This window comes from Anopheles maculipalpis, chromosome 2RL (assembly GCF_943734695.1).
Source record: "Anopheles maculipalpis chromosome 2RL, idAnoMacuDA_375_x, whole genome shotgun sequence".
Classification (NCBI taxonomy): Eukaryota; Metazoa; Arthropoda; class Insecta; order Diptera; family Culicidae; genus Anopheles; species Anopheles maculipalpis.
The window spans coordinates 35,378,455-35,401,023 of record NC_064871.1 but is presented as its reverse complement, the minus strand read 5'-3'; the positions used below and the strand labels follow the sequence as shown (position 1 = coordinate 35,401,023).

At 44.2% G+C, this 22,569-nt stretch overlaps 1 protein-coding gene across 1 annotated transcript in view; it reads left to right on the top strand.

Moving 5' to 3' along the window:
• Positions 1-9,294: 9,294 nt before the first annotated feature.
• Positions 9,295-22,569, top strand: part of LOC126559171 (LSM12 homolog A-like) — a 213,181-nt gene continuing 199,906 nt past the window's right edge. The window contains exon 1 of the mRNA XM_050215289.1: positions 9,295-9,304. The gene's annotated coding sequence lies outside the window, so the exon portion shown is untranslated. The remainder of the gene's footprint in view (positions 9,305-22,569) is intronic.

Below are 22,569 nucleotides of genomic sequence, written 5' to 3'. Positions count from 1 at the left end.
AAAATATGTTGAATTTTTTCCACCGGACGTGTTACTTTTTTCTTTCCGAAACCTCAAGACTCCGAAAGATGTGTGTGTGTGTGTGCTTTATAGAACAAGGCACGTTGAACGTCATGGTTGCAAGGTAGGTATGCGAAGTCCATTGGGCGAAGAAGTCCTTTTGACGGCAAGGTTTTTGATGGATGAAGGACTGATGATTAAGCCCCTTGGAGACTAAGAATTCTTTAGAAAGATTTGGTACCTTGAACTACGAGATCTTGCGTTATGTGAGGCTTTTGGTGTGACGAGATGAGACGACTCTTTAGATTATGAGGATAACTCTTGACACATGAAGGCTATTGGATAACTAGAGCTCATAAATGTTGGATATAGAAGCATCTAGTATTCAACGAAGCCAAAAGAGTTTATATGATTAACACAGTAAGCTCATAAAATTAGAATAAATCAGAACCTTGTATTAAGTACACGTATCTTTTCACGCCTCAAACTACTCTGTTCTAACAGGTTATGGGCCCAGGGCATTTTTCAGAAGAAAAGTGAATATTTGTCTCGTTACGTTCGTAAAATCGTTGTTCCAGAATGGATGGCCGATTTAGTATGGTGAAACTGAACAACAGTAATTACAACAGCTGGCGCTTCAAAGTGGAATTGCTGTTGGTCCGTGAGGATCTTTGGTGCTACGTGGAACCAGGAGTGAAGCCGGAAGCAGTGTCGCAAGATGTTTGGGACGCCGGTGTAGCCAGGGCCAGAGCGACAATAGGCCTACTCATTGAAGACAACCAACACGGATTGATTCGTTCGTCGAAGACAGCACGTGAGGCGTGGTTATCGTTGCAGAACCATCATAGGAAAATGACACTTACAACGAAGGTGTCATTGCTGAAAAGGGTTTGCGATAAACGTTTTTCGGAAGGCGATGACATGGTCGAGCACTTATTCGAGATGGAAGAACTGTACGAGCAGCTCCAAAATGCCGGACAAGAACTTGCTGAAAATCTCAAAGTCGCGATGATTTTGAGAAGCCTACCAAGTTCGTTTGACACTTTTACCACCGCATTAGAGACTCGATCTGATGAGGATCTTACAATGGAGTTGGCGAAAAGGAAGCTGATCGATGAGATCGAAAAGCATCGTGGAGCGTCAATGGATTCGGTGTTGAAAGTTGGTGCTGGAAAACGTCGGGAGAGGCAGCAGAAACCTCCGATGTGTTACCAGAGTAACAAGACGGGTCACAAGAAGCTGGATTGTCCGGAATTGACTCGAGCTCCGGAAAGCAGCAGCAGACGTGGCAAGATACATCGAAAGAAGGACGATACAGTTACTTTCGCGTTTGCCGGGGTAAGTGAAAGATACAGCGATTCAAAGTTATGGGTTGTAGATTCTGGGGCATCTAGCCATATCGTCGCAGACCGGAAATATTTTAGTGAATTGCGAAGCAGCGATGTGAAATGGGTGAAATTGGCCGATGGAAAACGAGCTCCAGTTGACGGAATAGGTACCGTGAATATTACGTTGTGTGACGAAAACGGAGTATCGAGGGAGGTCAAGTTGAGCGATGTGTTGTTTACCCAAGTTTAACCATGAATTTGCTGTCGGTGTCGCAGATAACTAATAAAGGTGCAAGAGTGGAGTTCGACGATCATGTTGGATGTCGAATTATGTACGGTAAAGTGACAGTGGCGTGTGCACATTCTGTCAATGGATTGTACGTTTTGGAGCAGCTGGACAAGATCGTGTTGGCAGCTAGAAGTAACCACAATCAGGAATGCGAGCACATATGGCATAAAAGGTTCGGGCATCGTGACATGAGAGCTATAAATCGAATGAACAAAGAGAAGCTAGTGACTGGATGTAATATGAATAAGTGCGGCATTGAGGAACCTTGTGATTGTTGTTTGAAGAACAAGAGTGTAAGAATTCCATTCCCGAAACAATCGATATCATCCACGAAGGCGACGATGGATCTCGTTCATACCGACGTTTGTGGACCATTGGAGACAGCTTCCGTTACCGGTTATCGTTATTTCATGACGGTAATCGACGATCACTCAAGGTACTGCGTTCTGTATTTCCTTAGGCAGAAGTCGGAAGTAGTTCTTAAGATCGGGGAGTACGTGGCAATGGCGAGGAATATGTTCGGGCGCAATCCGAAGATAATTCGTTCGGATCAAGGAGGAGAATATCGCGGGAAAAAGTTAAGGGAATTCTACAAACGACAAGGCATTCAAGCGCAGTTTACGGCAGGATACAGTCCTCAGCAGAATGGAGTGGCAGAGCGAAAGAATCGATATCTTTTGGAGATGGTTCGATGCATGCTTGCCGACTCAAACATGCAGCAATGTTATTGGGCTGAAGCGTTGAACACAGCAGTTTACTTGCAGAACATCTTGCCTACAACATCAGTTGCAGTTTCACCATTCGAGTTGTGGTACGGAGTAAAGCCTGACGTCAAACATTTGAAGGTATTTGGTTGCAGTGCATGGGTACATATCCCAAAGGAAAAGCGAGGGAAGCTTTCAGCTACTGCAAAACGGCTCACTTTCGTAGGTTATTCGTCGGAGCACAAGGCATATAGATTGCTTGACGAAGATACACGAAAGATAATTGTTAGTAGAGACGTTCGGTTTGATGAGAACACTAAGCGTTTAACAAACGAACGTACTAGTAAAGCCGATCATAATGTGGAAATAGAGTTTCAGACAGCTACTAAGAAATCTGAATTATTTCATCAAGAAAGTGAGAGCGAAGATGAAACGTTTGATACGGCCACTAGTGATATCATTGAAGAAAATGAAGATCATGTTCCTGCAAATGATTCTAACGAATGTGAAGACATCGAATGTGTACCAAGAAGGTCAAATCGAACAACGAAAGGAGTACCAGCGAAGCGGTATCCAGAAGTAACCGGTGTTACGAAACAAGACACTTGCGAACCAAGAAGCTACTTGGAGGCGATGCAGAGTGTCGATAAAACGGCTTGGATATCTGCTATGGAGGAGGAGATAGCCTCTTTGATCGAAAATCAGACCTGGGAGCTAGTACCGTTGCCAGCAGGAAAGAAAGTTGTCGGATGTAAGTGGACATACAAGATGAAAGAAAATGAGAACGGCGAGGTAGTACGCTATAAGGCGAGATTGGTCGCGCAAGGATTTTCTCAACAGTTTGGCACGGATTATGATGAAGTCTTTGCCCCAGTAGCGAAACAAACCACTCTTCGTACCTTGCTGTCGATAGCTGCTAAGAAGAATTTGGTGGTAAAGCACTTGGACATCAAATGCGCTTATCTGTATGGCTACTTATCTGATGAAGTTTATATGAAGCAGCCTCCAGGATTTCAGTCGGGAGAAAATCTGGTGTGTCGGCTCAAGCGGAGCATATATGGTCTGAAACAGTCAGCACGTGTATGGAACAAACGGATTGATCATACATTTAGAAACATGGGTTTTCAATCCGGGAAAGCAGACTCGTGCCTGTATATAAGAAACAAGAATGGTAAGCGTTGCTTTATTCTTATCTACGTGGATGATATGCTCATATTTTGTGATTCGGAGGATGAATACAACAGCATACAATCTACACTTGAAAAGGAATTCAAGGTGTCAAAGCTTGGTGATATACGGCAGTTCCTGGGCATACATGTTGAAAAAGTCAAAGGACATTATACGCTTGACCAGAAGAATTACATCGAGAAAGTCATTGCTCGGTTTGGTCATGAAAATTCGAAACCATCGAAAATACCCATCGATCCCGCGTATATAAAGCAAAAGGAGGAGAAATTACTGGAAACGAATGAATCGTATCGATCGTTAGTGGGGAGTTTGCTGTATGTTGCGGTGAATACACGACCCGATATTTGTATCAGTACGTCATTACTGTGCAGGAAGGTATCCAATCCGACTAATCGAGATTGGACTGAAGCAAAACGTGTCCTACGTTATCTGTCGGGAACTAAGGATCTGCGTTTACACTTAGGCGATGGTAATGGAAAACTCGAAGGTTTCGCTGATGCTGATTGGGCCGGTAATGAAGATGACAGAAAGTCGAATTCCGGATTCCTGATCAAATATTGCGGAGGACTCATAAGTTGGGGAACCAGAAAACAAAAGTGTGTTTCGCTTTCGTCAACAGAAGCTGAGTTCGTGTCATTGTCCGTCTGTTGTCAAGAACTAATGTGGATCAAACGACTGTTAGGTGATGATCTTGGTGAAGAAGAAACGAATCCAATCGTCGTGTGGGAAGACAACCAGTCTTGTATCAAAATGGTAGAATCAGATCGTATTGATAGTCGTACCAAACATATTGATACCAAACATGCCTTCACTAAAGATTTGCGCCAGAAAGGAATCATCGAGCTACGTTACTTATCAACGGATCAAATGGAAGCGGACATTATGACGAAGCCACTTGAACGAATCAAGTTGGAACGACATCGAACGGCAATCGGTGTTAAAGGATGAAGATGTCTTCGATGAGGAGGAGTGTTGGATATAGAAGCATCTAGTATTCAACGAAGCCAAAAGAGTTTATATGATTAACACAGTAAGCTCATAAAATTAGAATAAATCAGAACCTTGTATTAACTACACGTATCTTTTCACGCCTCAAACTACTCTGTTCTAACAATAAAAGAACTATTCTTTTGGATTTGGATGATAGGTTCCTTTAGACGAGGAGGGCTTTCGAAAGATAATATCTCTTATATGTCACCCACTATCATGATAATACAAAAGGTAATAACAGATAATACTCTCGGTCTTCACACGTTAGGACTGGGGCTCAAATCCCATCCGGATCGTTCCGCCCGTAGTGAGGATTCGCTATACAACTTCGCGGTGTCAGCATGTCTAGTAAGCCATTAGATGGCCAGAGTTGACCCAACAGGTCGTTCAGAAAAGAAAAAGAAGGAGAAGAAGAAACTATACACTGGAAAACGTATAAACTGGAAACTAAACTGGATTAAACGATCTTATCTTAGTGTAAAATTTTCAAAATACATACAGAATTTTCATCCGTATAATGGAGCTGTAGAATCACTTAGGGGAATGGTTGAAATAGATAGTGGAATGTTGCATGCACGCTGTGGAACTTAACAACCTTCTTCTTGGCTTAATGACCTTCTATTTTAGGTCACGCCGGCCATCGAAATGGCTTACTAGACTAGAAAAATTGTGCGGTCTAAAGACGCATCCAACGGTAGGTCATTCAGCCCGATCGGACTAAAACTGAGCGAGTTATCGTTGATTTTCCACGGGAGTGCTGGGTTTTTCCTCCATAACTGGGCGAGGGGTGGGAGGATCGGGTTGAGATGTTCTACAAAAAGATGTAAGGCCTAAAGACGCATCCAACGGTAGGTCATTCATCCCGATCTCATGCTCAGTTTTCTTCCGATCGGGATGAATGACCTACCGTTGGATGCGTCTTTATGCCTTACATCTTTTTGTAGAACACCTCAACCCGATCGCTCCACCCCCTCGCCCAGTTATGGAGGAAAAACCCAGCATTCCCATGGAAAATCAACGATAACTCGCTCAGTTTAAGTCCGATTGGGATGAATGAGCTACCGTTGGATGCGTCTTTAGGCCTTACATCTTTTTGTAGAACATCTCAACCCGATCCTTCCACCCCTTCGGCTAGTTATGGAGGAAAAACCCAGCATTCCCATGGAAAATCAACGATAACTCGCTCAGTTTTAGTCCGATCGGGATGAATGACCTACCGTTGGATGCGTCTTTAGGCCTTACATCTTTTTGTAGAACATCTCAACCCGATCCCTCCACCCCCTCGCCCAGTTATGGAGGAAAAACCCAGCAGTCCCATGGAAAATCAACGATAACTCGCTCAGTTTAAGTCCGATTGGGATGAATGAGCTACCGTTGGATGCGTCTTTAGGCCTTACATCTTTTTGTAGAACATCTCAACCCGATCCTTCCACCCCTCGCCCAGTTATGGAGGAAAAACCCAGCACTCCCGTGGAAAATCAACGATAACTCGCTCAGTTTTCTTCCGATCGGGATGAATGAGCTACCGTTGGATGCGTCTTTAGGCCTTACATCTTTTTGAACAACACCTCAACCCGATCCCTCCACCCCTTCGGCTAGTGATGGAGGAAAAACCCACCATTCCCATGGAAAATCAAAGATAACTCCATCAGTTTTAGTCCCATCGGGATGAATGAGCTACCGTTGGATGCGTCTTTAGGCCTTACATCTTTTTGTAGAACATCTCAACCCGATTCCTCCACCCCTCGCCCAATTATGGAGGAAAAACCCATCATTCCCGTGGAAAATCAACGATAACTCGCTCAGTTTTCTTCCGATCGGGATGAATAACCTACCGCTGGATGCGTCTTTAGGCCTTACATCTTTTTGTAGAACACATCAACCCGATCCCTTCACCCCTTCGGCTAGTTATGGAGGAAAAACCCAGCATTCCCATGGAAAATCAACGATAACTCGCTCAGTTTTCTTCCGATCGGGATGAATGAGCTATCGTTGGATGCGTCTTTAGGCCTTACATCTTTTTGTAGAACATCTCAACCCGATCGCTTTACCCCTTCGGCTAGTTAGGGAGGAAAAACCCACCATTCCCATGGAAAATCAACGATAACTCGCTCAGTTTTAGTCCGATCGGGATGAATGAGCTACCGTTGGATGCGTCTTTAGGCCTTACATCTTTTTGAACAACACCTCAACCCGATCCCTCCACCCCTTCGGCTAGTTATGGAGGAAAAACCTACCATTCCAATGGAAAATCAACGATAACTCCATCAGTTTTAGTCCCATCGGGATGAATGAGCTACCGTTGGATGCGTCTTTAGGCCTTACATCTTTTTGTAGAACATCTCAACCCGATTCCTCCACTCCTTCACCTAGTTATGGAGGAAAAACCCAGCATTACCATGAAAAATCAACGATAACTCGCTCAGTTTTAGTACGATCGGGATGAATGAGCTACCGTTGGATGCGTCTTTGATCCGTGCATCTTTTTGTAGAACACCTCAACCCGATCCCTCTAAGCTCTCGCTCAGTTATGGAGGAAAAACCCAGCATTCCCGTGAAAAACATGCTCAGTTTTGGTTCGATCGGGATATATGACCTAAAGGTGGATGCGTCGATGTCTACAATTAATCGAAACGCTCGACAGAACTTGCGCAGCAAATTCAAACTTCCACAGTCGTTTTGCTAATCTTTTCCTTACTGAAAACTTTATTCAACTATAGGATTATAAAGTTCCATTAGAAGCTTACTATATTCTACTATCTATTTCAAAAATTCAAACTGAATGAACTGAAGGAGCCCGGCATGACCGGGGTTCAAATCCCATCGGGACCGTCCCCCCGTAGTGAGGACTGACTAACCAACTACGTGGGTATCGGCAGTCTAGAAAGCCATTTCGATGGCCGGCATGACCTCAGAGATCGTTAAGCCAAGAAGGAGAAGGAGAAGATTCAAAAGTTTCATTACATGTATTCATTACATGGTGAGGATTTCTTTGAATGTGTGTAAATGCAAATTGTATTTATAGATTTAGTTTCTATATTTCTATTTAGATATAGTTTCTATTTCTATGTTCAATAGTTTATGCTCACCTTTCCGTAATGTGCTGTTCAAATAAGTATTTTAGATAAACTCCTTATTGCTGCATAACTCGTACTGATATTTCGTTCACTACCATCGATCGAAGAATTCATTTTATCACTGGAATAAAGCCGCTTAATTTTTGTACGCGATCATGCTCGATTTTCAAGCAACGCACCCTTAACTGTCGTTTATTGCACTTTTAAACTGCAATAATGGCCATGTACGCTCCAACCGACGCGATACCATCACGTTGTTTATACCAGCCCGAAGTTGACCGACGATTGCCGGAATGTGACAGCGGCCGTACCTTTTTTTTTTGTTAATATACCGTTGGACGCCTCAATTGTTGGTATAGGCGCCATCTACCCATCGGGTGCAATTGGTTGCTTTGCTTTGTGTTCCATTCTTAACCGAAGGCTTCACGGGAAAAGAAAGTACGATTCGCGGAGTGCGACAATCGGGTGGTGAAAATTATTTGGAGCGTAGTTTAATTGATCATCAGGTAAGGTTTAGTGATTGCCATTCACAAAAGTGTCCGCTCGTGTCCGATCGGTCCGATTGGTGATTGAAAATTGAGCGGCACATAATCCCTGCTTGCACAAACGATGTGTGTCCTTGGATTGTTGTACTCTTCAACATTTCGGTGGCTTCTTTAGCGTTCGTAGCTGCACAGCGTCATATTTTACTACGATGTTATTGTATTGCTGCTAATATGGACCGTGTTTGTTTTGTCTCCTTCCGCTGGGTCAATTACGTTGTACGTTTCCTGTTGTTTGTGTTGTGCGCATCGCCCCGGAGATGGTGAATGAGAATCCGCTATTTGATGGGGAAGAATTTGTTTATCAAAAAAAGAAGGCGCTCGACGAGGCTGTGTATGCTATGAACAGTGTGTGAGTGTGTGAAAAAAGGTTTTAGCAGACACCGTAGCAGAGAACCGTTTTCGGGCGTGATACGTACGTGGTTGATTACGGCCAAAGTTAAATGGAACATGTGCGTGTGAATGTGCGTATACGCAACGAGAAATCGATACGCACGCAGCCACACATACGCACGCGGGAATTTTTTGTTTCGGTAAGCGCGGTTTAATGCTGCCTGATACGGGGCGAGAAAGGAAGAAAAATCAAAAAGTGCGTTACAGTGCTGGTTGGTATGATAAGGATAGGAAATTAAATGTGTTTTTTACGGATACTGTTGGTATGTTAAAAAAGTAACGCAGCAGGAACGGTGGAATGCGAGGACGAGTCAGCATTCCTGCCAGTAATTCGAGTGTGATAAGATCCTTATTCATTAGAATTTCGTCTTAAATCTTAAAGGTATCTCTATTATGAAAATACTACGTCAAAGAGCGCTTGAAAAATAGAAACATCGCACAACATTGAACATCGCCTTAATGCTGTTAATAGCCGACGTGTTCTCTTTTCTCAGTCCACGTGTCTCTGTGTGCGTGAAAACAAAACGCAGGCCAGACAGACCCGTACTGCCTAGCCGCTACATAGTTGCGTTATGCTGCCTTTTCGCGGCTATCCAAAACATACATCTTCCGTTCCGTTTGCTCGTGGTGCAATGGTATGCGACATGCGTTGATGTTTTACATACCGCGTGTCGCAGCAGTCCGTAGCCCCGGAGACGTGTAACAACATATTGCGTGCGAATGAACTGTGCTGTGAGTTTGTGTGCGTGTGTGTGTGAACAGGGGTTGTCTGGCGCACTGTTTGCAGTAGTGTGTGTGTGTGTGTGCATGCGGGATGGTAGTCCAGTGACGGACGGTTTCACATTCAATCCGTGTGGTGTGTCTGTCTATCTTGCCTGCGTTGCTGCAGAGGTGGTGCGTTCGTGGTTTGTTTCTGGAAAAAAGGGGTAGTAAAGGGAAAAGAACATAGCAGGAAGCGAAGAGGGAAACTGTAAGAAACGCGCGCGCCGTAAAGAACCGCGGGGGCCTCTCCGTTGGCTCCGGGAAGAAAGAAAACGGCAACCGCAACACGATCAAGTTGAAGCGCATCCGGTGGACGAGTGTGAAGAGTGGTGGTGGTGGTGGTACGGCAGAGACAGACCAAGCGAGCGCAGCGACGGCAGGAAGCGAACGAGCGGAACAGTGCGAGTAAGCAATTGGCGAAATCATCGGCCTACTACTACCATTTCTTCACGGTGCGTTCGTCCGGCTGAACGCGTTTTCGCGTGTCGCGCGTGTTGGGTGTGTGCTGTGTGTTTTTGACAGAGTCAGTACAGGCTTCCCGGGGTGTTAGTATTCTGTACTTTTTGTTACGCGATTATCCAAATCTAAAGGGTACGTTTTTGGGAGGTTTTTTTTTCTAAATCAATTGCAATAGAGTGGTGGGAGTGGTTACAATTTAAATCGTTTCTTTCCTTTTATAGTGCAAAACATTCATTTTTGCTGATTGCTGATTGACGGTAAACGGTTCTCACCTTTTACAAAAAAAGAGAGCAAACTACTGCTACTACTACTACTACTGCTACTAAAAGTGCGTAAAGGATCAAAGTGCCTAACGATAGGTGCGTGTGTTACTACTCCCCAGTGTGTGAATGTGTATAAGTGGGTGTGTGCGTTTGCTGCTATGTTTGATTAAAACAAAAATTAAAAGCATCGAAAAGAATCGAATTAAAATCGCTCGCGTGTGTGTGTGTGTGTGTGTAGTGAAATTTTCGATACAAAATAGCCCCGAACCGCACAGGAAGCCTTAAGTGGAGGAATACATCCCTTCAGCTTAGCACGGATCCGGATCTGACGAGACGTGCCACGCTGCGTATGCGTGTCGTCGCTGCTCTACACACAGCCACTAGTGCGGTTGTTCCAGTCGACGGATTTGTCGGTGGTGTGCGTTGGTTTCTGTCTGGCGCTGCACAACCGCAACCCGAAACCTACACGGAAGTGACTCGACGTTATTTCGCGACCCAAAGGTAAATAGAGAAGACCCAGACCGTGTGCCAGAGCGGTGAAAAGAAAAAAGGCTGAACGCTGGAACGTTTCTGTGGGAAGACGAAAGGCGTGGAATGGAAGCGTAAAACTATTTCGGGGACCGGTAGTTTCCGGTTGGATAGGTTTCTTCGTGTCTTAGCATGCACTCTCCACCGTATAAGAAACCCCTTTTTTAAGATTTTGGCGTGAATTTGAAGTACGGGCTTGCTGTGCGTTAAGAATTCTGAAATGTGGTTGTTAAACATTGGAAATCTCCCATTCATTTTCATCCTATTTCCTATGCCGGGTAGGATAAACCACGATGAAACAATCTGACGCAATCAATCGAATGTGCGAGAAGAAATGTCAAAAAAGCGCCCCCCCCCCCATGTCAACTGTATATGTATAGGAGGGAGTTTGCCTTACCATCACCACCAACTACGACTTCCTTTTGCGCAGGATCCTTGTTGTTCGTTATCGCCTTTTTCTCCCACAATCGTACAATTTTACACACACACACTACCACAGAGACGCACGTTACGAAAGGACACCGCATACCTTATCGGTGAGGGGGTAGAGGGGGGGGGGGGGGTTCTGCGTTGCGTATCGCATTTGTACGAGCAGCAGCAGAGCGATGGGTTGCTTTGATGATGGGTGGGTTAATGGCTGTCTGGCTGTCAAATAGTTGGTGGTATCCAAACGAGGTCAAGAGCGTGAATATGGTATCCCGTATTTAGGGCAGCACAAAATAACAACAACAACAACAACAGTCACCACCACCGAAAACCGGTAAACCAATCTCAGGGACGGATTGTGTTTTTTGGGTTTTGTGTGCTTTTTTTTTTCAACTGGCAGTTGGTTGCAGTTTGGTTGAGTGTGTTGAGATAGCAATAGCAAAAGCGTAATTGTTTTCGTCTTTAGACACTCCTTTAATGCTTTTTTTTTAAATCCAAAGATTCTTTTTGAACCCAACAGCCTTAAACAGAGTGTGTGGAGCTGCTTGTAAGATGGTGACGAGTCTGTCTTGGGACAAGACGTCATTGTCGTCGGCCAGACGAGATATGTTGGGTAAGATCACGTCGCGAATCACGAAGGGTGGTGTGTCCTCGTTCCGAGGCGTTTTTTTTTTCTACTTCGTTCGAGATCTTTGGGTAAACAAATGAGCCACAAAAACCGCACATACACTAATTACCACACCTTTTGCACGCAACTGCCGGTGACGGTAGTGACGACGCGATCGTGTGATCATGATCGCGACGAGTGATACATTTTTTTACTGTTACTATTACTTCTATTACGGCATGAAGCAATAAATGCTGTTTAGTACATTATATTAATGAATCTAAATGCTTAGACACGTGCCGTAAAGATAACTTTTAATTAGTAATGTCAAATTTATTTTGACTCAAATAGCCCTGACTTTCTATTCGAAACAGCCGAGGAGGGTTTAATAGCACAGGCTTGGTAATCAGTTGTCTTCACCTCTGTTTGACCTACCGGAAAACCGGAAATCGTTCATGCGAAATATGGACCGTCTTGTGTGGGGTGCGAATCATATATCTTTCACATCCAAATCCTACATTTGGGGCCGTAATTGACCTGCAGCTTGAGATAATATCGCCAACGTCGAAAAAACATGGACTAATGAAGCAGAGTCGAGCCATCATGTACACTAAATAGTGACTTTATGGGGATGTATGGCCACTTGATGGATCTAGCGTGAATTGTCCTACATTGGATTTCGTAACGATGCAGGCTGTTCCTTTTAAGACTCTTCTAAGACATGATTACGAGTGTCCGAGTTCTTTTTCTTTAAGTTGCTCACCATTGAGCGAACAGCGAACATACTTTTTACTACTTTTAATGCTTATTTGAAAGACTTTAGTACGTAAAAATCGATTGTCTATCATTCGTAAGCCGCCTTGTCGCTCGGATTCGCCTGCTGCCGACTGTATGTTTGACATGTCTGCTTTAAACGATCCCAGTCAATTCGGCACAATTGTACGCTGTCACACAGAATCCAACGCGATTCGAAAAAAAAAAGGTAAACAAACGCAACATCATAACAGTAGATAATTCTAAGAAATCGTTCACTGTTCTAAGAATCGCCCCACCGGGAGAGAAACCTGCCCGTCCGTCCTGAGGTTTCACTTGTTCCTACAAGCCTGTGGTACAAACCGTGCTCAGCCGAGTCCGTCACAAAGTTCGCTTACATGCAAACAACAATCCTTTCCCTTTCCGCACATGTGGCGGAATTTGTGAATTAGACGAGCAGATTCGATGCTAGTTTGCTTTTGCCATTGTCAAACACTGCCACTAATAGCATGTGTGTGTAGCCCCAGGGGAAAGGAAGATGGTGGGGGAGAGTATGGGGAAAGACAACGATTAAAGCTGCGCGACTGCCACCGTCCGGGATGCAATAATGCTCTACGGAAAATAACAACGCCCTTCCTCGTGCTTCCATTTTCACAACCCAATCCAACCGATGCGATGCCAGGAGGTTAACCGGCGACACCCTGCGGACAAGTACGCTCGAGACAAACGTTAAATGTTTTTCGCCGACGATGAAAACAACAACTCCGAGGCCTTTTAAATAGCCAAAGAGAGAGAAAGAGAGAGTGCAGCAGAGGTAGCGACCGAGCAGTGGCAAAAAATTAGGAATGCCACCGCCACCGCCCTCCCGTATGTGGAATTGGAAAAGAGGGGATGCCCGGTGGGGGGGGGGGGGGGGGGGGGCGGGAAAGGGCATGACACGGCCCAAAGTTGCCGACAGTCTATGAATACATCGTCTGCGAATGTTTTGGCGTTGCGCCGCCAATAGGACACGGTTCTAATTTTGGCCTCGCCAGGTATCGGGCTAATCGGAACCCTGCCGACGAGCATCGTTAACTTCGTCAACAGCCGACGGATTAGATGGAGAGTTTTGCATCAGCTTTGTTTTCGCTGCGTGTTTACGCCGTCTTCTCGGAAAAAGTAAAGGGTCAGAGCATGAAATTAATTCAGGGGAGCAGAAAAGTATCGCTTGTGAAGCATGTATCAATGTGTGGCAGAGAGTTATTGTGGTTTTTAATTGATCATTGCTTTAAAAACAAACGCTTTTGCTATAGATTGAAGCTGAGTGTGAAGTGGTTTATCATTAACTTCGATATAAATTGACTCCGTTTACAAGAACCAGGTCCAATCGCTGCCATTTTGAATCGGCACAACTCAACGTAAACATGTAGCGCAACTTGGAACCAAATCCGGCGGGTAGATTACATTCAATCATTTATTGACCCTTGGGTGTTGATAATGACACCTTTTGTTTTTGTGATGTCCTTCTTCCGCTGGTTGATACGCCGCGATTTTGCCTTTACCCGTGTTCCTGCACACAGCAACAAACGTTCCCGCCACAAATTTGGCGGAAAAAAATTCGTACGGGATCGTTTTGGCCATCAACGGGTGTGTTCGTGAGCGCTAAAAATAGTGCCACAGATCCCGTTCCGAGAACGTGCAAATAACGCGCTTTGATGTATGCTGTTCAGAAAAACACAGATTTATTTATTCGGCTCCCAGTTGAATGAACCCTGCGCGTGCGGACCGAAGAATTACCGACGGCGGCGGCGGCCCACAGCCCGAAACAACGAAAACAACCATTTCGTAATAATTTAAAACAAATGATTACGAGCTGCCGGCGTTGTTGTGGTGGATTGGCCGGTGATAATGTGCCAGTGCCCAGTATGGGTGGGTGTGTTTGTTCGTCTGGTTCTCCTTCAAGGCTCATTTCAGCTCGTTACAGTTTATTATGAATTAGTAGACTGCATGCACATTCAATGAAGGTCCAGCATCCAGTAGATCCAGAAGATTATGAATGAACAATGTATCAATTATGTCTCCAGAAGGTGAATTAAGGGTTTTCTTATATTTCTTATTTCCATCACAAAAACCCATCCTCGCCCGCCGCATCCTGCGAGCCCTGTGGGAAGGGTGATCCAAGGGCGGCGCCAGCCAAAAATAAGAAATTGGCAATAGAAATGCAAGGTTGGCAATACAAGCAGCTTTCAGGGCGTCTGAAGAGGAATGCACCGTACCTTAGAACGATTTTCCCGAGTCCGATCGTCTTTCGATCGTATTACCTTTCCCAGGTCGATCTGGGCTAAAGAACGTTGTGGATTGTAACATAATCGTGGTGTATTGATCAGATGTATAAGTGCATCGAAATCTCTGTAAGCTGTTACATCATTTCTAACGTTTCTGAAATTGTAGTCCCGTCAGTGTGCATCTTTAACACGTTGACTGCCACTATACATGTCCACTGAACTGCCCGCCAGGCCACCGAATCGAGCTTTGAAACGATAGCATTTACGAGGAATCTAGGCTAAGAATCGCGCTTTTGCAGGGAGCCTCTGTTTATAAAACAGCAACAAAGAAAAACATCTTCATAAGAGAATTTAAAGAGAGTATTGCTTCTGAATTGTAGCAAATATTCGTCAAAAATACAACAAATTTAAGTCCGCAACAAGAACACCATATTTGAGCCATCCGTCATGTCTCTGATGGGAAAAAAATAAAAACGATTATAACGAAAAGATGCTACAACAATAAGAGACAAAACATGGACCGCTCGATGGCATATGCAACTGTTAAATGATCGTTTACATATTGTTCAAGCTGTCTCGATCAAACTCAACTTTGTGCTGAGTGTTTTAAAATTGTTCGTCGAAAATAAACGATGAATAAACGAACACCGATATCATACAATTATGGATTATTGAATAAATGAGAATAGAAATATAACAGAACCTCTTCTTTTTTTGCTTAGTAAGAATAACCACTACGGAAAAGCACTGTAAAAGAAATCGAATGAAGAAATGTGCGAATTTATCTCATGTAACTTGTCTGTTTCAATTTGAAATATGTCAGCCTTTATATGGCTGACGCGGCAGTCAACGTGTTAAGAGATTTCACGATAATTTTTTTTCATTTCGTTGTATAGTTTGTGGACTTATTTCACATCTTTTAGCAATAATTTCTGGCTTCCTAGACTTTAATAAACTCTAGATCTTTAACCCTGTGAAAGAAGACTCTCTCTCTCTCTCTCTCTCTCTCTCTCTCTCTCTCTTTTCTTAGCTTAACCGCCTTCCAGGCCACGCCGGCCATTGAATGGCTTACTAGACTTATCGATAACATGTAGTTGGATACTCAGTCCTCACTACGGAGGGACAGTCCGGATTTGAACGCTGTCGCCTGTACCACCAGGTTCGCCCCAGGAGGCTACCTATCGTATTGTTTTATTGAAGGATACGGAGTGTGCACTAAAAGCCTTCAGAAACGATTTGTGATTGCTTAAACTGATGGGACTATTTCTGATAAATAGTAAATACAATGCCATAAGAAATGTATCAAACCGTCATCGCAGTCTAAACCAAATATTCACTTCGAAACGATCATGTTGGTGGGATCAGATTGAAGTTCTGTATTATGAATTTGGTATGGAGATGTCGGAGATATCGCGACACCCTCCTATACACTAAGCATTTTGAATCTGGAATCCTTTTTTAAGGCTTAACGACGTCCTAAATCACATCGGCCATCGAGTGGTTTACTACACGTTCGGATAACCATGAAGTTGGATAGGCAGTCCTCACTAAGGGACAACGGTTAAGATGAAATTTGAACCTTGGTTCTTCCGTGCAAAGATCGACAAAGATGTCGCCTCACCATCGAACCCCCTGATATCTATAAATCCTTTAAATTGTATACAAAAATGGGGAAAATACCCTTCGTTTGACACTACTTTGAAGTCAGAATTCATAGTCTATTGCGTTCAAAAATATTGCTTTCTTCTTATTGATTGAAATTCTTACTTGCGCTATGGTTATTTTTTCAAATAACAACCCACCCTGCACTGATCGCGGATGCCCTTTCTACTGTGTTTATGACACGCCCCACCATTGGTCGCAGCGTCAGGGGTCCTGTTCAGGCAGGGTGTATCCAATAACCAATACGTGCTTTGTTGCTCTGCCGCCCATTCGCCCCAGTGTGATCGTCGTTGTGGGAGTCGAACCGCGCGCACATCTTAATCTACCGATCAGGCGCCACCTGTCGCTGTGTGCGATGTTTTGATTCGCGAACGCGTTTGTGCGCCACGTCAATGTTGAGATGATGTGCGATCTACCAACCAGAGACACGACTAGCGGAGATGCGGCGGCGACAGTGCAAGTGATAAGCACTTACGGAGGTGCGTTGGTTGGTGGTGGTGTTGTTGGTGGTGGTGAAACACAAACATCGCTAGAATACTCCGTACTCCGTAGTAAAAGAACGATAGCGCGCGCTGCAGCGGTGTGTAGGAAATGCATCGTTTGCACAATAACAGTCTCCATGCGCGGACAGTTGTTGGCGCGTGGCCACATGCACCCATTTATTTATCCGCCGCGCGGGCACTGTTTGGAGTAAACAACGTACCGGGCGGCCCCTCGAAAGCGAGCTGGTTGCTGTTTGTGCCGAATTAACATTTTTGGTGAAATTCTCCGTCTATGGCCTGATAAGAACTCGACAAGCGAGTGGAAATGACCTTTGCATCCGGTTTGGTTTTTTTTTTTTTTTGGTTGTCTTTGATAGACGTTGAACGTTCGTTCGAAAGATGATAGTTGTTGGTATTTGAGGAAGTAAAAGCTAAAAATGAAATGAAAATTATAAAAAGTGAATATTACAGCTAGCACATCGAAGAAAAGTTTAGTTATTTGTATGATTATTTTTTTAAAAAAATCCATCAAACCTCGTTCATTGCTCGATCGCTTGCAGCTAAAAAAAAAAATGTTCCTGTAAAATTCCTAAGTAACAACATTTTGACATTTGAGTGCACGGGACGGGCAAAACGGACGTGCCCCAGCCAAGGGAAAGGCATTGCATTGAAGGTGGAACGTGTTGACAGTGCAATAAAAACGTGTTACTTTGCACAACGCCAAAGTCGGGGAACGGTTGGCTTACACACACTGTTCACTGCCCGACCGTAACTAGACACGTGCCTGGGCTTGTTTACCGATGGTTGCGCACTTTAGCGGTGGAATTATCTGTGTGACGCCATGACCGAGACACACATTATGGCGCATCAAGCTCTAATATTTACGGCACGATACAGTCCGGCCCGAAGGTCGTGATGGAAAGGTACAATGAACCACCAGGCGAGGCGAGAAGCGTAGGCTCAACTATCAATATTGGGATACTTTGTAGTTGTTGGAATTAGAATAATTATTTTCGAACATAAATTTGAATTGCATAAAACAAAGCGTTAGGAAACTAAGATTAGGTTATAAACTACTCGACGTTAGAAACTGCTCGATCTACACGAATTATGACCTGCATGAAATATTATATACAAAAAAAGGACAAACGAATATACAGTTGCAAACCGACCAGCGATAAAGGTGTACACTTTCCTATTCAAATTTCCTCCAAATATCACAGCCAGCCCCTTTTCGTGAATATATTTCACAGTAGTTATCAATGGTCGGTCGGCTATGGTTCCCGATCGCAAATCGGGAAACAGTACTGGGGTGAAAGGGAGTTGAAGTCCATGTCCGGGTCTGGAAGAACATAACGACTGATCTTCTGTCAGGGTACGAAAGAAGAGATTATAACCCTGTTGGAAATTAATTTCGTATTAAAAATTAAAATGAGGTTTGAAATTCACCAATAACTTCACAACTCACAATGGGCGGCCCGGTGGTATGGACGGCATCGGCGCCTTCAAACGGCAGAACCTGGGTTCAAATTCCATCTGGACCGTCCACCCGTAGCGAGAACAGATTATCCAACTATACGTGATAAGCCATTCGATGGCTTATTGTCGTTAAGCCGGGAAAAGGTGGCTAATTACTCACGCAATACTTTTAAATATGTGAGATCAGAACTACCGGACGAATGGACTGTGCTAACTTCCGGGCCATCACAGTCCTGAATGCTGCCTATAAGATCCTGTCCCAAATAATCTTCTGCAGACTGGAACCCCTTGCCACAGATTTTGGAGCACCAGATCCCTACGCACCACCTGTTCATTGCCTTCAAGGTGGCCATAGATCGGACCGAACTATGGAACACCATGCAGCAGTACGGATTCCCTGGGAAGCTGGTACGGCTGCTAAAGGCCACTATGGACGGGGTGCAGTGCCAGGTGAGAGTTTCGAGCATGCTGTCGGAATCGAATGAATCTCACCGGGGTCTAAGGCAAGGAGACGGACTCTCCTGTCTACTGTTCAACATCGCTCTGGAGGGATGTGACGAAGGAGAATGAACCACTGAGGTGTTTGGCGTTGCTGATAGCCTGACGGTAATCAAAGCCGGACGGATACGTTGGTGATGAGGATCCTGGACTCATGCCCCAGCAAGAAGGTGGGGTCGTCAGCGACCCGTTCGACACGAGGCGTAGAGAGGAGCAATCTCGTTGAATGGATCAAGTGGAGTCTGGTCTGTCCGAGTTTCCTGGAAACTAATTGAAGACCTGGCCATGTCGACACGACTTGTTCAATCCCGAGCATGCCAAGAAGTAGAAATACTTTTAAATTTCTTATCTGGTATTAAGAATCTCATTGCTTAAATCTTTTCTAGAAGAATACTGTAGAAGTACAAAGACTGAACTTCCTCCTGGGTTTTAAGTATACGTAAGAGGAGCTTATGGATCCTTATTTTGGATGGTAAAAATCATAACGTATATTCGTTAGATACTTAGATTCGTTAGACAGATACTTAATCGATCCAATGTTTATTTTCCTAGCGTCAGACTTGCTACGAGCTACACTACTAAATTCAATTAATTCCATAAGTCACATCCGCGTCTGTCCAAATGAATGACATCCCGTGATACGCTTTTCAGGATCCCGGCAAGTATCCACTAATGAACGAAATTGAACAATAATTGGCTTGAATTGAAGTTCGATTGAATCGTAAACAGGGAAGACAATGGACAGGAGATACTAGCAAGCAGTGCACAATTCTAGCAAGCTTATTGGATTTAATCGAAGAAAGCGCGCTGTTCAATTTGTAACTAATGATATCATGCCAGCTTATTGCTAGATTAATCACAATTGCCTTAATAAACTGCCAAAGGCGAAAGCCTTACTTCCATTGCGTGTTTAACGGAGCCCTGTTGGGACTCTGATGATGTTGTTCACAATGCTTTTGTTTGGTTGTGGATACCACCTTTTACCTCGTTCATTGCATCGTCCTGACCTATTTTATGCTCAATAAATGGCTGCCTGTACTGTACACTTAAATCGCGTAATTGATTCAGAAGTATAATGTAGAGAAATGGGTCAGTTCTAGTGTGTCTTCTTCCCAGTTGGTAGGACGAAGGGGTAGAGTAAAGGGTCGCGAGAAAATTCGCGACCCATCCCATCGTACTACGGCGGCGGCGAGAGGTGGTTGTGATGATGATGCGCATGGCTGAAGTTTCTTTTGCTAGAAAATGGTGACTGAGAAAACTCTCAACATCTAGGACGTTTGTGTAAGAAAACCGAGTTGTGTCCTGGACGTGTGCAGTAGCATCGATTACTTACTGACCCGTATCTGGTGAAGGCTTTAGAATTGTGGCACAACTTAGCCTTGTGGGATAAGAGTGTACTAGACATCTTTTAGTGCATTTTACGTACATCATTCACCATTTTTGAAATTGCACGCTCTCATCATCAAGCGGTATAGAATATTCATATGTTTTATGCTGCTTGCTCCTTCCCGTGCTGTGTGGCCTTCGTATGCTTGCCCGTCCGTCCGTGTGGCCTCAAAACTGTATAACTGCATAGTACTACTGCTAATGCATTGATGTTGTAGTGCATTGGAAGGGATCCACCAGCGTGCCCTTGTCTCGTCTCGTTCTTTTGTGGACACGGGAATATGGAACTGGATGTCGAGGTTCGGTTTCTCGGCGTCCAATCGTTCGTGATGCACGTCTATGTGCGAAGAGAGTAAGAGAGAGAGAGAGAGAGAGAGAGAGAGAGAGAGAGAACACATACAGGCAGAGAAGGCTTTTGGGAAGTCTAGTTGTTTTTTTTTTTGCGCTTGCCACACGCGATGCAAACCGAGTTCGGTTAGGTCAGGGTTTTTCGAGATGATGCTCGAAACACATTGGGTGTGGTTCGGGACTTAAAAGCACCCCCCAAAACCGTGCATTTGTGTGGTTACGGTAGTTCCACATCTCTCCTGCCGGGCTCAATGTCTTTCGAATTGTGCGGTCTGATGTCTCCACTACCACGGCGTTTTGTAGCTTACTCAACTTACCATAAAACCTCAAACATCCGGCAGACGGATGTATACGATGACGACTCCCTTCGTTCGTATCGGTCTGATGGAGAAGAAACAAGATTCACTGTGAGAAACGACATCCGAAGTCAATTTGCTACGCACACTGAACATTGGTACGCCAAGACAAGACGCCCGTCGAGAAGGGGGAGAAGGCATACAGACCTGTGTCGGGAGCGAAGGCCATGGATCCGCGTTGCAAATTGTACGTTCTGTGTAATGAATGAACGTACATTTGGTTCCGGTCGGTAGGGCAACGGAGTACAATTGGTTGTTTTATGTGTGTGTGTGGGCTGGAAGAAAGAGATGGCAAGCATTCGCTAGTTTTACGATCTCTGGCAAGCAGCAAGCGTGTTCGCCGGGAACCTCGGGCACGCTAGTTGCATGTTGCATGTTGCACAGCATGCACTCTTTCCGTTGGACGGTTCGTAGTGTTGATTTCGAGTCGATTCGCTCTTCCAGACAGTTTATAAAGAAAGAGTATTTGCTGTAAAGCTGCAGTTCCATGCGAACCACATGCTAACATCAACATCGAAATCAAGCTCTTAATGTGCGTATAAAGTGGTTGCATAACTGGTATTAAACTTCAAAATTACATTATTTCATTGATTAGCTTGACTGAAAACACCAACCTCTGAAATGCTGTGCGCGTGTTATAGCTTCTTAATCGTGTATAAAAATGCCATAACGAATCAATCGAACGCTATTTCGAGAAAATAACAATTTTTCTCGGATCACACACTTAATATAAAGTATGACCCAGTTTCCAGGGAACTACCCCCAACGTAAGTGTGTGTGTGGGCTTATGCTGGCTGTGCGTTGTTGAGTTGTGCAATAGTAGCTAATGGCGCCTGCAGTCGTTCGTCACAGTACCCGCTACCAAGTGTGGTTCAGGTTGGATATTGTTTACAGTTTTAACTGGAACTTAAATAGCTCTGCCATCGACTGGAAGGCCGGTACCTCTTGTTGTGGTTAATCAATATTGCAATGTTCTTGGAAATGTTGCATATTTAGGAATGTAAAAACATGCTCTTTGGAATGGAAAAACAGGACACAACTTTTGTAACTTCTAGTGTAAATGCTTTGACAGACGGTGATTAAACGATAGGTCAGGACTGAAGCGTGCAGCTCACATGAAACTTCAAATATTTCTCTTATATATTGCAACAAAATCATCTCCAAATTCTAGCAGAAAAGAAACCGAATCAATGTACGTTTTCGGTATCACAATTACTGATCGCACGTTCGTTCTGACCATCACAATAATCGCAAAATGGTTTGTTTTTTTACTTGTGATCTGATTGCATCAGTGTCGTCGGTGTTTGTTGCTCTTTTTATAGCTCTTCCTTTTCCTCCTCCCGCACAAAAAAAAAAAAAAACACTGAAGATGGCTCATGCGTAGGAAACTGTGACCTACTTTCGGTCGAACGATCGTCATCATCATCACACGCCGGTCCGTCGGCTTTTCCCATCCCGCAATGGGATATTGCTGTTTCCCGGAACACGATAAAATCGCAAACGCGGAATCAATTTTGTTGTTTTGTTGATTCCGAGTAATACGGCCACGTGACGTTTATGTTTACGCCTTTAACTTGATTTTTATTGTTTTTTTTTGTTGTTGTTATTTTCGGCCCGGTGCGAACGGAGTGGGATTATTGGTTTTGTTTGTACTATATACGCCGTCATTTTGGGCACATTTTTTTTTTCGTTTTTCGTTGAAGAGATCCGGAACTTATACGTCTTCGTTGGGATCGGAAAAGTTAAGATCTTTCGTATTGATTTAATTTAAAATTAATGGTAGGT